Genomic DNA, 12,480 nt, shown 5'->3' with positions numbered 1-12,480 from the left:
GCCCAGCCTGTACGTTTGCACGTCTGTGCCAGCTCTACGTTAGCGTTTCTGTGCCAGCTCTACGTTAGCGCGTCTGTGCCAGCCTGTACGTTAGCGTTCCTGTGCCAGCTCGTACCACACTGAGAGGATTAGACCGAGCCGTCTGTCATCGACCAGACGACCAAACCTCCAGGAACAAAGGAGCGGTGGCTCCGACCGAGGAGGAGGAAGAGGGAGAGAAACCAGGAAAAACACAGATTTGGGACCAAACCAGTCAGGGTTTCCTGCTTTAGGGTTTATAGTTTATATTTAGGGCCCGAGCACTGAAAGTGCTAGGGCCCTATTGCATCTGTAGGAGTTTTTCTCAATTTTCTTCTGACAAAATGAGGGTCTTTTTTCCCCCTAAACGTGCTCCAAAAGTCACCAAGTTTTGCACCAAGCCAGGCCTGGCGAAATATTTGCTATTTAATGGTTTTTATTAATGGGCGTGGCCTAACGGCTCAACAGCGCCCCCTAGAAAACTTTGTTCCTCAAGCCCCACAATACGGTTTGACGTACATGAACGAAAATCGGTACACACCTGTATCATGTCACAACTTAAAGAAAAGTCTCTTGGCGCCATGGCCCAAACCCAACAGGAAGTCGGCCATTTTTAAAATTTTGTATTAATCGTGTAATTGTGGCGCAATTTATGCCATTCCTTCGGCCGTTAATACGGCCCGAACCGTAACGTGCACCCAGGTGTGTTATACATCAAAATGTGCGTCTCCATCCTGCGACTACACGCATTACTTTTCTCAGTCAAAAGCGTTACCGTGGCGACGATAGACGCCAAAAAGCGCGCCACCCTTCATCTGCTATAACTTTTGAATGGTCTCTCAGGTCTCTCAGAAAGGAGGACACAACGAGTCCTGAAACCCTTTGAAGGAACCACAACTCCAGGCGGTTCAATGCGATTGAGGTTCAGAGGAACGAGCGGCTGGTTCCTGACTTAGCGCTGTTATACGGCCGTGATGTACGTGGAGCCTGACTGGAGCAGACGTAGCCGCGGCGGCGGGGTAATAACGGGGGTAATAAGGGGCTTTGATGCCCCGGTCTGGGTCTGGGAGGTCTCGGTCACATGACCGACGGGGCTGTAAGTGTTTTACCAGCCGAGGGAAACCCGGCCTGAAGCATAAAGGGGGTTATTGTACCGCCTGAAGGGGGGGAGGTATAAACTTATAAACTACTCCGTCAGACTCTCAACACCTCGGTGTTCGTGACGCGGGACAGAAACACCGAGCAGAGAGCCGGTTCCTGGAGTCTCCGTTGGTTTTTGATCCAGCCTGGAGGGGGGGGGGGGGTATAAACTATTCCGTCAGCCTCTCAACACCTCCCTTTGCGTGACACGGGACAGAAAGACCAACCGTAGGGGGGTTGTTCCCTGGTGGAGGATCAACTGCCTGTAGTTTCCAGCGTGTCATCAATAACTCTGTCACAGGTCCGGTGATCCGTCTTCGTTGGGGGGAAACACTCGGCCGGACTCGAGGACTTTCCATCTACTTTGTTTACGTTTCAATTCGTTCAAAACTCCGGCGTGACGTATTCCTTCTCCACAAACACTCACCACGACCTCCAAGAGATTTACTGGGACGAACTGGAGTCAGACCCAAAATAAATAAAACTGGAACTAAATAACTCTGTAGTTTCCAGCGTCTCATCAATAACTCTGTAGTTTCCAGCGTCTCATCAATAACTCTGTAGTTTCCAGCGTCTCATCAATAACTCTGTAGTTTCCAGCGTCTCATCAATAACTCTGTCACAGGTCTGGTGATCGGTCTTCGTTGGGGGGAAACACTCGACCGGACTCGAGGACTTTCCATCTACTTTGTTTACGTTTCAATTCATTCAAACTCCGTCCCCGTCCAGGAACCGTTGACGTTCCGCCTCCCAGCATTCCTGCTCCACAAACACTCACCACATGATTTACTGGGACGAACTGGAGTCAGACCCAAACAAGCCGCTCGTGCACCAGCATTCACATGGTCTACTTATACTTTGTTACATTTTCTGAGGGATATACTGGTGACACAATCTCCAAATAATTTTATCACCATGGTTACAAGAACTACATCAGAAAGGAGGTTTGATACGGAGAACTTTGGTTCCTGGAACTCTATACCAGTTCATGTTTCTCATGTGGGAGCAAAGATTGGTCTAAGATTCAGTTGAAACCAGGGCCGCCGCAAGGGGTGTGCGAACCGTGCGACCGCACGGGGCCTCGCGCCCCAGGGGGCCTCGCGCTATGGGCCGTTTTTTTTTTTTTTTTTTTTTTTTTCAAAATTTTTTGCGAGGGCCCCCCAGCCATTTCGCACAGGGCCTCGCAAATCTCCCAGGCGGCTCTGGTTGAAACAATATCTTTTAAAATTTAATTAATTATGATTGGACATTTGGAAGGAACAGAATGAAGTTTGAATAGAATTACTAGTAGACTAGTAGAAAAGAAACCAGGACTAGTAACTGAAACCAACTGAAAACGAGACGCAGCGAAAATGCTGGTCCTGTGACGATGACGATAATTAAATATATAATACAATATCGTTGCAAGAAGCAAGTTTCCTACATATACAGAAATCTGGTACTGGATACATCACACTTCTTATATTAAAAAACAAATGGGAGCTGGAGTTAAATATTATAATTGAAGATGGGAAACAATGTGCATCGGATCTAATAAAGGAATCAATAGTAACATGTGGAAGGAGTTTGACTGGAAGACGAAGACTAGGTTCTCTAAGACTCTGCTGTGGTCTCTACATTTGCAAGTAACCAGCGGTTAATATACAGCTGGAGACAACATGGAGGGATTGGCCACCACTCATATAATTTGCCCAATGACATTGCCTTTTTGGAAGGGGTTAAAGAGTGAGAGAGATAAAGTTATGGGAATGAATGTACTATTCACCTCAAGTCAGTTTCTTTTTGATCCGACTCCTGAAGGCATTTATACACTTGCTACATAAACTCTTGATGAGTGCTGGGAAAATGGTGACAATAAAGTGTTTGAATACACAGGAAACAGAAGCTAAAGGAGGTGAACGGAACGGAGGGTTTAACTGCTCCATTATAATTAAGGTCTGATGTTTTTGAGAGATGTTACCTTTTGTCAGGTACCTTTCCAACGGAGGAGAATCCGGGGTACGAGGAATGTCTCAACTGTCCATTTATTCATTTGTTATTTTTCATTTATCAGTTTTATTTAACTTTCTAAACCCCACTGGCCCCGTTTTGTTACTGTCTTTAACACCTTATATATTCTGTGATGTTGTCAATGGGGGGACATCCCACAGGTGTTTATTTGTAATGTTTCTGAACGTCACATAATCGTATCAAGGTCAACACAACAAACCGCCTGTAGATTCGTCCTCAAAACAAGAACCTGAGGGGAACACAGACTCTCTGCAGCAGAACCGGGCCAAGATTCCTCATGTTCCTCTCAAATAACCTGCAGGACCGTCACCCCCCACCCACAACCAACCACCCCCCAGGAGGGAAAACCTCCTCGACCCCCCAGCAGGAGAACAGAAACACCAGAACATGTTCTTCCTCTGCAGGAATGCAGAACAACTCGTACGGACAGAACACAGAGAAGCAGCTGCTTTTCACTGATTGTTGAAGTTACCAAGATTTTTAACTCGGTTTAGTTGTAAAACCTCTTGAATCAAACGTTTAATATCTCGTTCATGCGTCAACTATAGACTTGCAGTTCTCCAGATCAGTTTTTTCTGGTCCTGGTCTGGTCTCGGGTCCCTGGGTCTCCAGGTCTCAGACTCTGATAACTGAGAGTCCGTTACACCCCAAGGTGACAGAATCTGGTATCAGCAGTTCTTCCTCTGGTTAATGTACAGTTTTGTAAACTATTTGTATTTTGGTACTGTGAGAAAGTGAGCAACCCTCCCCTTCTCACCGTCACCAGACTTTTTTAATGTGTGTGTCAGAGTGGAGGATTGGGCGTGGTCTGCGGGGGAGCAGCACACAGGTGTGCCTGGTTCTGCTGATCAACCTCTCCACCCTGCCTGGGTTTATAACCAGTGGCTGCATACCAGAATGCGCTGCTGAGTGGAGGAAGCTTGCTGAGAGACTATACTCAATGTGCCATTTTTTAGAATACTGGTTTTGCCTTCCCCTGATTGTCTTTGTGCTTTTTTGCATACAATAAAAAGCCTTATTTTTTTGGCATTCCACGCTCTGCGGGGTCTCTCCTTTACACGTCATCACCCAGGTCCAGTTTGCCTGATCCCCTTGTACGTGGGGAGGCCGCTCTGGTGCCTCACAGATACTCTCCGGTCTTTGTCTTGGTCTGTCTTGGTCTTGATCTCTAGTCTTGGTCTCGGTCTGTCTTTAGGGGGTCTTGACTAGAATTCTAGTCAACTATCATTTACCTGCAAGTGTTCGTGGTAATAAAACAGTTATAGTTGATAATTGTCAATCAAAAAGGAGCTTTTCCACTGAACGGTGCAACCGGTTAGCATCAGGTCCTGAACCCGGGGACAGAGATGGATAATCCAGACGTATTTCCTCAGATCTGCCAGACGACGGACAGGGAGAGATGACCGATGTGACCGATGTTAACGCGGCAACAAAGACGGTTCTGTCGGCAGAAACTCGGTCTCCGCCCGGTCCTCTCTTCCCGGTCCAGTTCTCTCCTCCACCTCGTCCTCCAGGAGATTAATTTCCACCGCTGAGTCACCGCCGAGCGAGTCGTTATTAAACGCTCCTCCAGATGGAAGAACGCGCTGAGATCACGGTGATAATTCACTTTTTCCCACCGTTCAATACCCGAGGAGACGGGGGGTTAGCATGTGGAGACGGGGGGGTTAGCATGTGGAGACGGGGGGGTTAGCATGTGGAGACGGGGGGTTAGCATGTGGAGACGGGGGGGTTAGCATGAGGAGACGGGGGGGTTAGCATGTGGAGACGGGGGGGTTAGCATGTGGAGACGGGGGGGTTAGCATGTGGAGACGGGGGGGTTAGCATGTGGCGGCTAACGCATTATTACTCCCAGTGAAGAAGAAAGAGACGACTGTTAAAATCAAACATCTTATCTGACCTGTTGCAATGAATTATGGGGAAATGCTTGCAAAAAATATACTCGGTCTATTTTACAATAAAAAGCCATAAGAATAATTAGTAGAAATCAATATAGTCCTTCAAATCCATTATTCCTTCAGTTAAAACTGTTCTGTTCCCTGTACTGTTTTCTTCTTCTTTTAATGAATGGAATAAAGAATAAATGAATGAATGAATGAATGAAATGAATGACTTAAGGAGCGAAGGATCTGCTTTGAAATATGAGCTAAATTCCAACTGTGACTCGTGGAAAAGTGGACGACGTAATTCTGAAAAGGTAATTCTGCAGAAACGAGCAGGTAGAAACGACAGAGCGAGGAAGAGAGGAAGGAGAGAAAGACCAGGCCCGGGTTCAGACGGGGAGGGTGCGCTGGTTAAACTGGTCCCCAGTAAATCACAGTAATGGTTCCCTTTAATGGTTCCCTTTGAAAGTTCCCAGAGAGCGAGCGGCCGCTTTAATAGACAGATTAAATCTCCATAGCCGGCTGTAAATATAATAAACCGCCGTCTCACGTTACCCAGAACCTCCTCTGTGGTCTGTAGGATAATCAAGCCAGACTCCTAGCTCCTAACTCCTAGCTCCTAACTCCTAGCACCTAGCACCTAACTCCTAGCACCTAACTCCTAGCTCCTAGCTTCTGGCACCTAACTCCTAGTTCCTAGTGCCTAACTCCTACCTCCTAGCACCTAGCTCCTAGGTCCTAACTCCTAGCACTTAGTTCCTAGCACTTAGCTCCTAGAACCTATCTGCTAGCATCCAGCTCCTAGCACCTAGCAGCTAGCTCCTAGACTTGACGTCTAACTCCCAGGTGCGATCTCCGGTTCCCGATCTGGGACCAGACGCTATAACTCTGAGCTCGAGGGATTTCAGACGTTCTACAGAGAGTTTTAGTTTTAGTCACTTTCTCCCTCGCGCACGTGTTGGAAACAAGAAACACTGAAACAGTTGGAGAAGTTTTATCTGGTCGTCTCTCCAACTGGACTCAATGTTGCTTGGTCTAAAAATCTGACCCGCCACGTTTACTGGACATGATTTTAAAGGTGTACAGATATGAGAGCACTTTGTCTCTTACACCTAGAAAAACACCTGAGAAAAACACCTGAGAAACACCTGAGAAAGCCCGGACAGCCCGACAGCCATCCTGTGTTGTGTTGCCAAACCACCGCCTCATGAGACGCAGGGACTACCCCACCCAACCGTGGGTTTCCACCGGTGGGTGGAGGCTAATGGCTAAACCAGGTGCTATGTTTCCACCAGCACTGGTTGGATCCGTCTGGACGACAGACAGCTGCCACTCAAAGACGTCTGAGCCGGGACTTTGGCTTTTATAGTCGCGTCACAGCTGTCAGGCGTAAAAACCAACGCTGGTGTGTGTTTCAGGCCGATGTGTGTTTACACAAGTGTGCGTTTCACGCGAGTGTGTGTTTCAGGCGCTGCAGCTAAGGTGACCTCGGGTGGGCAGGGTCACCCCAAGTAAGTACCCCAGAGCTTACCCGAGTCTGAACGGAGGAAGCAGGTCAGCGGGAACGAAGGTGTCAAGCGAAAGCTCATGTTGGATTCACACTGAAAGCGTCAAAAATCGCCTGTGGAGGCTCGGGATGCCGGTATCGCGCTGATAACCAGAGAGTATCAAGACCAAATCAAGACCAAGACTAGAGAGTATCAAGACCAAAACCAGACCAAGACCAGAGAGTATCAAGACCAAAACAAGACCAAGACTAGAGAGTATCAAGACCAAGACCAGAGAGTATCAAGACCAAAACAAGACCAAGACTAGAGAGTATCAAGACCAAAACTAGAGAGTATCAAGACCAAAACAAGACCAAGACTAGAGAGTATCAAGACCAAGACTAGAGAGTATCAAGACCAAAACAAGACCAAGACTAGAGAGTATCAAGACCAAGACCAGAGAGTATCAAGACCAAGACCAGAGAGTATCAAGACCAAGACCAGAGAGTATCAAGACCAAAACTAGAGAGTATCAAGACCAAAACAAGACCAAGACTAGAGAGTATCAAGACCAAGACTAGAGAGTATCAAGACCAAAACAAGACCAAGACTAGAGAGTATCAAGACCAAGACTAGAGAGTATCAAGACCAAGACCAGAGAGTATCAAGACCAAATCAAGACCAAGACTAGAGAGTATCAAGACCAAAACTAGAGAGTATCAAGACCAAGACCAGAGAGTATCAAGACCAAAACAAGACCAAGACCAGAGAGAATCAAGACCAAAACTAGAGAGTATCAAGACCAATGCCTCCAACGTCTCCGACGCCTCTCACAGCAGCTCTCATAGACAATGAATGGCAGCCGGACGGCTATGTGTCTGTGACGCTTTCAGTGAGAATCCAAGGTCAAGCTGGAAACGAGTGGAGGGAGATTTATGGGGTGTATAATTACGACTGTTGATATTGTTTTGGATGTCCCTGTGTGTGTGTGTGTGTGTGTGTGTGTGTGTGTGTGTGTGTGTGTGTGTGTGTGTGTGTGTGTGTGTGTAGGTGTTAAAGTGGGCAAATGTTCAACATAGACCTCCAGCATCGTGTTGAACCCATGATTCATGATTCAACACGTGTTGAAACCATGAATCCAGCGTCTAGCAGCGTAAACGCCCCCCACGTTTGTCCACCTGTCCACCTGTCCACCTGTCCACCCGTCCACCCGTCCACCTGTCCACCTGCGTGTCTGTCCTCCTCGTCTTTACGTCTCTTCAGAGCGAGTGAAATCTTCTCCTCTGGTAAAACACTTTAGAGCTTCATGTCGACTGAACAGATGAGGATTCCAGTCTCCGGATGGTTTTCCTCTTAACCTCCTTGAGACGAGACCACGCCGCGTTACCGCGGCGACGCACACACACGTTACCGTGGCAACACACACATACACACACGTAGATGATCTGAAGTTTGTGTTTAATGTTTAGTTAGTTATGTTTATGTGTAGTTTAGCATCAGAATTAATCCCAAGTGTTGCTTCATTGTCTTTTAACACTTGTGTAAATAAATTATGATTCATCTGAATAAGAGAAAGTTTTTTGTTTTTATTTTATACATATTTGTCGCAGCTGCTGTTGCAAAGGTCTGTTTTTGATTTTGCTGTTCAGTTATTATTTTCCTGATAAGTCATGTGGTGCCCCGTGTATTGATTGATTCATTTTGATCATTCATCTTCTTAATTATTAATAAGTATTGTAAAACAATTATTAATAACCCTCCAATAACTGAACCATAACTCAGATCCGTCTCATCTGTCCGTTCAGAACAAGAACCTGAACCGACTTCAGCCCTAAATCTCAGCTCAGTTCAACCCGACGGAGACGAGGTTTAACTCTGAATTGGTCAGGCGTCTCCATGGCAACGGGGAGACAATGATGATGGAACCTCTTCCTTCACAAGCAGCTCTGGTCGTTTATCTGCAACAATGACGAGCAGCTGCCGCCGTGATCTGAGCACGTGCCGAGAAAACTCTGAATAAAAGAATAATCAACCGTTCAGCAGGAGGAGGGTCCAAAACTCCTCCCCATCCTCCTCTTTCTCCTCTTCTCCTCCTCCCCATCCTCCCCCATCCACTTCCTCCTCTCCTTTTCCTCCTCCTCCTCCTTTACATTTTACAAACACAACTGAGATGATGCAGCTTTTCTAGTGGAACTATGGGGTTAAAATCACACACACACATAAACACACATAAACACACATATAAACACATACATACACATAAACATATACACACTCTCACTCGGACACACACATACACATACACACACATGAACACACATCCAGACACTCACACATAAACATATACACACATACACACTCAAACACACACTCACACTCTCAAACATCACACACACACATACACACTCTCACACTCACTCAATCACACTCAAACACAGACAGCGACTTGCCCTCGTACTGACATATTTACAAGTTCTACACGTGCTTGAACACACACACACACACACACACTCAATCACACACACACACACTCTGATACACACACACACACTCACACACACACACACACACACACACACACACACACACACACACACACACACACTCTGATACATGCGCACACACACACACACACACACACACACTCAATCACACACACACACACACACACACACACACACACACACGCACACACGCACACGCACACACACGCACACACACACACACACACACACACCCTGATCTTGGGCCTGTGGGGTGATTGTGAGTGAGGGTCTGAGGGTTTGAGGGTCTGATTGTTTCCAGATGGGGGTTTATCAATCTAGATTCACTCTCTGACACACAAGAAGATTGGAGCGGCTTTCCCTTCATCCCTCGCTTTCTGGGGGGGAGAGAGAGAGAGGGAGAGACAGAGGGGGGGGGGAAGAAACAGAGAGAGAGGGAGAGAGGAGAGAGAGGGGGTCGACCTCCACGGGGCGAGCTAGCAGCTGGCGAGTGGACGCCCTTTTCAATAAGATTCATTTAATTTGACAATTATGAAAACAAAGAGCCACTTAGACTCAGTTGGAGCCGAGAGAATAAAGGACGAGTCGGGGGAGAGACGGGGGTCTCCTGGCTGAAGTAGCCGGGCTAGCTGCTAGAACTGTAGTCAAGACCGCCTAAACTGAGACCAGAGAGTATCAAGACCAAGACCAGAGAGTATCAAGACCAAAACAAGACCAGAGAGTATCAAGACCAAAACTAGAAAGTATCAAGACCAAAACTAGAGAGTATCAAGACCAAAACAAGACCAGAGAGTATCAACACCAAGACCAGAGAGTATCAAGACCAAGACCAGACTAGAGAGTATCAAGACCAAGACTAGAGAGTATCAAGACCAAAACAAGACCAGAGAGTATCAAGACCAAGACTAGACCAAGACTAGAGAGTATCAAGACCAAAACTAGACTAGAGAGTATCAAGACCAAGAGCAGAGAGTATCAAGACCAAAACTAGAGAGTATCAAGACCAAAACAAGACCAACACCAGAGAGTATCAAGACCAAAACAAGACCAACACCAGAGAGTATCAAGACCAAGACTAGAGAGTATCAAGACCAAGACTAGAGAGTACAAAGACCAAGACTAGAGAGTACAAAGACCAAGACTAGAGAGTATCAAGACCAAGACCAGAGAGTATCAAGACCAAAACTAGATAGTATCAAGACCAAAACTAAGACCAGAGAGTATCAAGACCAAGACTAGACTAGAGAGTATCAAGACCAAGACCAGAGAGTATCAAGACCAAGACTAGACTAGAGAGTATCAAGACCAAGACCAGAGAGTATCAAGAACAAGACTAGAGAGTATCAAGACCAAGACTAGAGAGTATCAAGAACAAGACTAGAGAGTATCAAGACCAAGACTAGAGAGTACCAAGACCAAAACAAGACTAGAGAGTATCAAGACCAAGACTAGAGAGTATCAAGACCAAGACTAGAGAGTATCAAGACCAAAACTAGATAGTATCAAGACCAAAACAAGACCAGAGAGTATCAAGACCAAGACTAGAGAGTATCAAGACCAAAACAAGACTAGAGAGTATCAAGACCAAGACTAGACCAAGACTAGAGAGTATCAAGACCAAGACTAGAGAGTATCAAGACCAAGACCAGAGAGTATCAAGACCAAATCAAGACCAAGACTAGAGAGTATCAAGACCAAAACTAGAGAGTATCAAGACCAAGACCAGAGAGTATCAAGACCAAAACAAGACCAAGACCAGAGAGAATCAAGACCAAAACTAGAGAGTATCAAGACCAATGCCTCCAACGTCTCCGACGCCTCTCACAGCAGCTCTCATAGACAATGAATGGCAGCCGGACGGCTATGTGTCTGTGACGCTTTCAGTGAGAATCCAAGGTCAAGCTGGAAACGAGTGGAGGGAGATTTATGGGGTGTATAATTACGACTGTTGATATTGTTTTGGATGTCCCTGTGTGTGTGTGTGTGTGTGTGTGTGTGTGTGTGTGTGTGTGTGTGTGTGTGTGTGTGTGTGTGTGTGTAGGTGTTAAAGTGGGCAAATGTTCAACATAGACCTCCAGCATCGTGTTGAACCCATGATTCATGATTCAACACGTGTTGAAACCATGAATCCAGCGTCTAGCAGCGTAAACGCCCCCCACGTTTGTCCACCTGTCCACCTGTCCACCTGTCCACCCGTCCACCCGTCCACCTGTCCACCTGCGTGTCTGTCCTCCTCGTCTTTACGTCTCTTCAGAGCGAGTGAAATCTTCTCCTCTGGTAAAACACTTTAGAGCTTCATGTCGACTGAACAGATGAGGATTCCAGTCTCCGGATGGTTTTCCTCTTAACCTCCTTGAGACGAGACCACGCCGCGTTACCGCGGCGACGCACACACACGTTACCGTGGCAACACACACATACACACACGTAGATGATCTGAAGTTTGTGTTTAATGTTTAGTTAGTTATGTTTATGTGTAGTTTAGCATCAGAATTAATCCCAAGTGTTGCTTCATTGTCTTTTAACACTTGTGTAAATAAATTATGATTCATCTGAATAAGAGAAAGTTTTTTGTTTTTATTTTATACATATTTGTCGCAGCTGCTGTTGCAAAGGTCTGTTTTTGATTTTGCTGTTCAGTTATTATTTTCCTGATAAGTCATGTGGTGCCCCGTGTATTGATTGATTCATTTTGATCATTCATCTTCTTAATTATTAATAAGTATTGTAAAACAATTATTAATAACCCTCCAATAACTGAACCATAACTCAGATCCGTCTCATCTGTCCGTTCAGAACAAGAACCTGAACCGACTTCAGCCCTAAATCTCAGCTCAGTTCAACCCGACGGAGACGAGGTTTAACTCTGAATTGGTCAGGCGTCTCCATGGCAACGGGGAGACAATGATGATGGAACCTCTTCCTTCACAAGCAGCTCTGGTCGTTTATCTGCAACAATGACGAGCAGCTGCCGCCGTGATCTGAGCACGTGCCGAGAAAACTCTGAATAAAAGAATAATCAACCGTTCAGCAGGAGGAGGGTCCAAAACTCCTCCCCATCCTCCTCTTTCTCCTCTTCTCCTCCTCCCCATCCTCCCCCATCCACTTCCTCCTCTCCTTTTCCTCCTCCTCCTCCTTTACATTTTACAAACACAACTGAGATGATGCAGCTTTTCTAGTGGAACTATGGGGTTAAAATCACACACACACATAAACACACATAAACACACATATAAACACATACATACACATAAACATATACACACTCTCACTCGGACACACACATACACATACACACACATGAACACACATCCAGACACTCACACATAAACATATACACACATACACACTCAAACACACACTCACACTCTCAAACATCACACACACACATACACACTCTCACACTCACTCAATCACACTCAAACACAGACAGCGACT

The 12,480-nt window shown here is 46.1% G+C and overlaps 1 protein-coding gene across 1 annotated transcript in view; it reads right to left on the bottom strand.

The window, feature by feature from the left end:
* The window catches only part of LOC133460142 (protocadherin-16-like), a 173,009-nt gene that overhangs the window by 82,811 nt on the left and 77,718 nt on the right, over nucleotides 1-12,480 (bottom strand). The window lies entirely within an intron of this gene.

The sequence above is a fragment of the Cololabis saira genome, chromosome 14 (assembly GCF_033807715.1).
Source record: "Cololabis saira isolate AMF1-May2022 chromosome 14, fColSai1.1, whole genome shotgun sequence".
Classification (NCBI taxonomy): domain Eukaryota; kingdom Metazoa; phylum Chordata; class Actinopteri; order Beloniformes; family Belonidae; genus Cololabis; species Cololabis saira.
The sequence above is the reverse complement of the archived record's forward strand: the minus strand, read 5'-3'. Positions and strand labels throughout refer to the sequence as shown.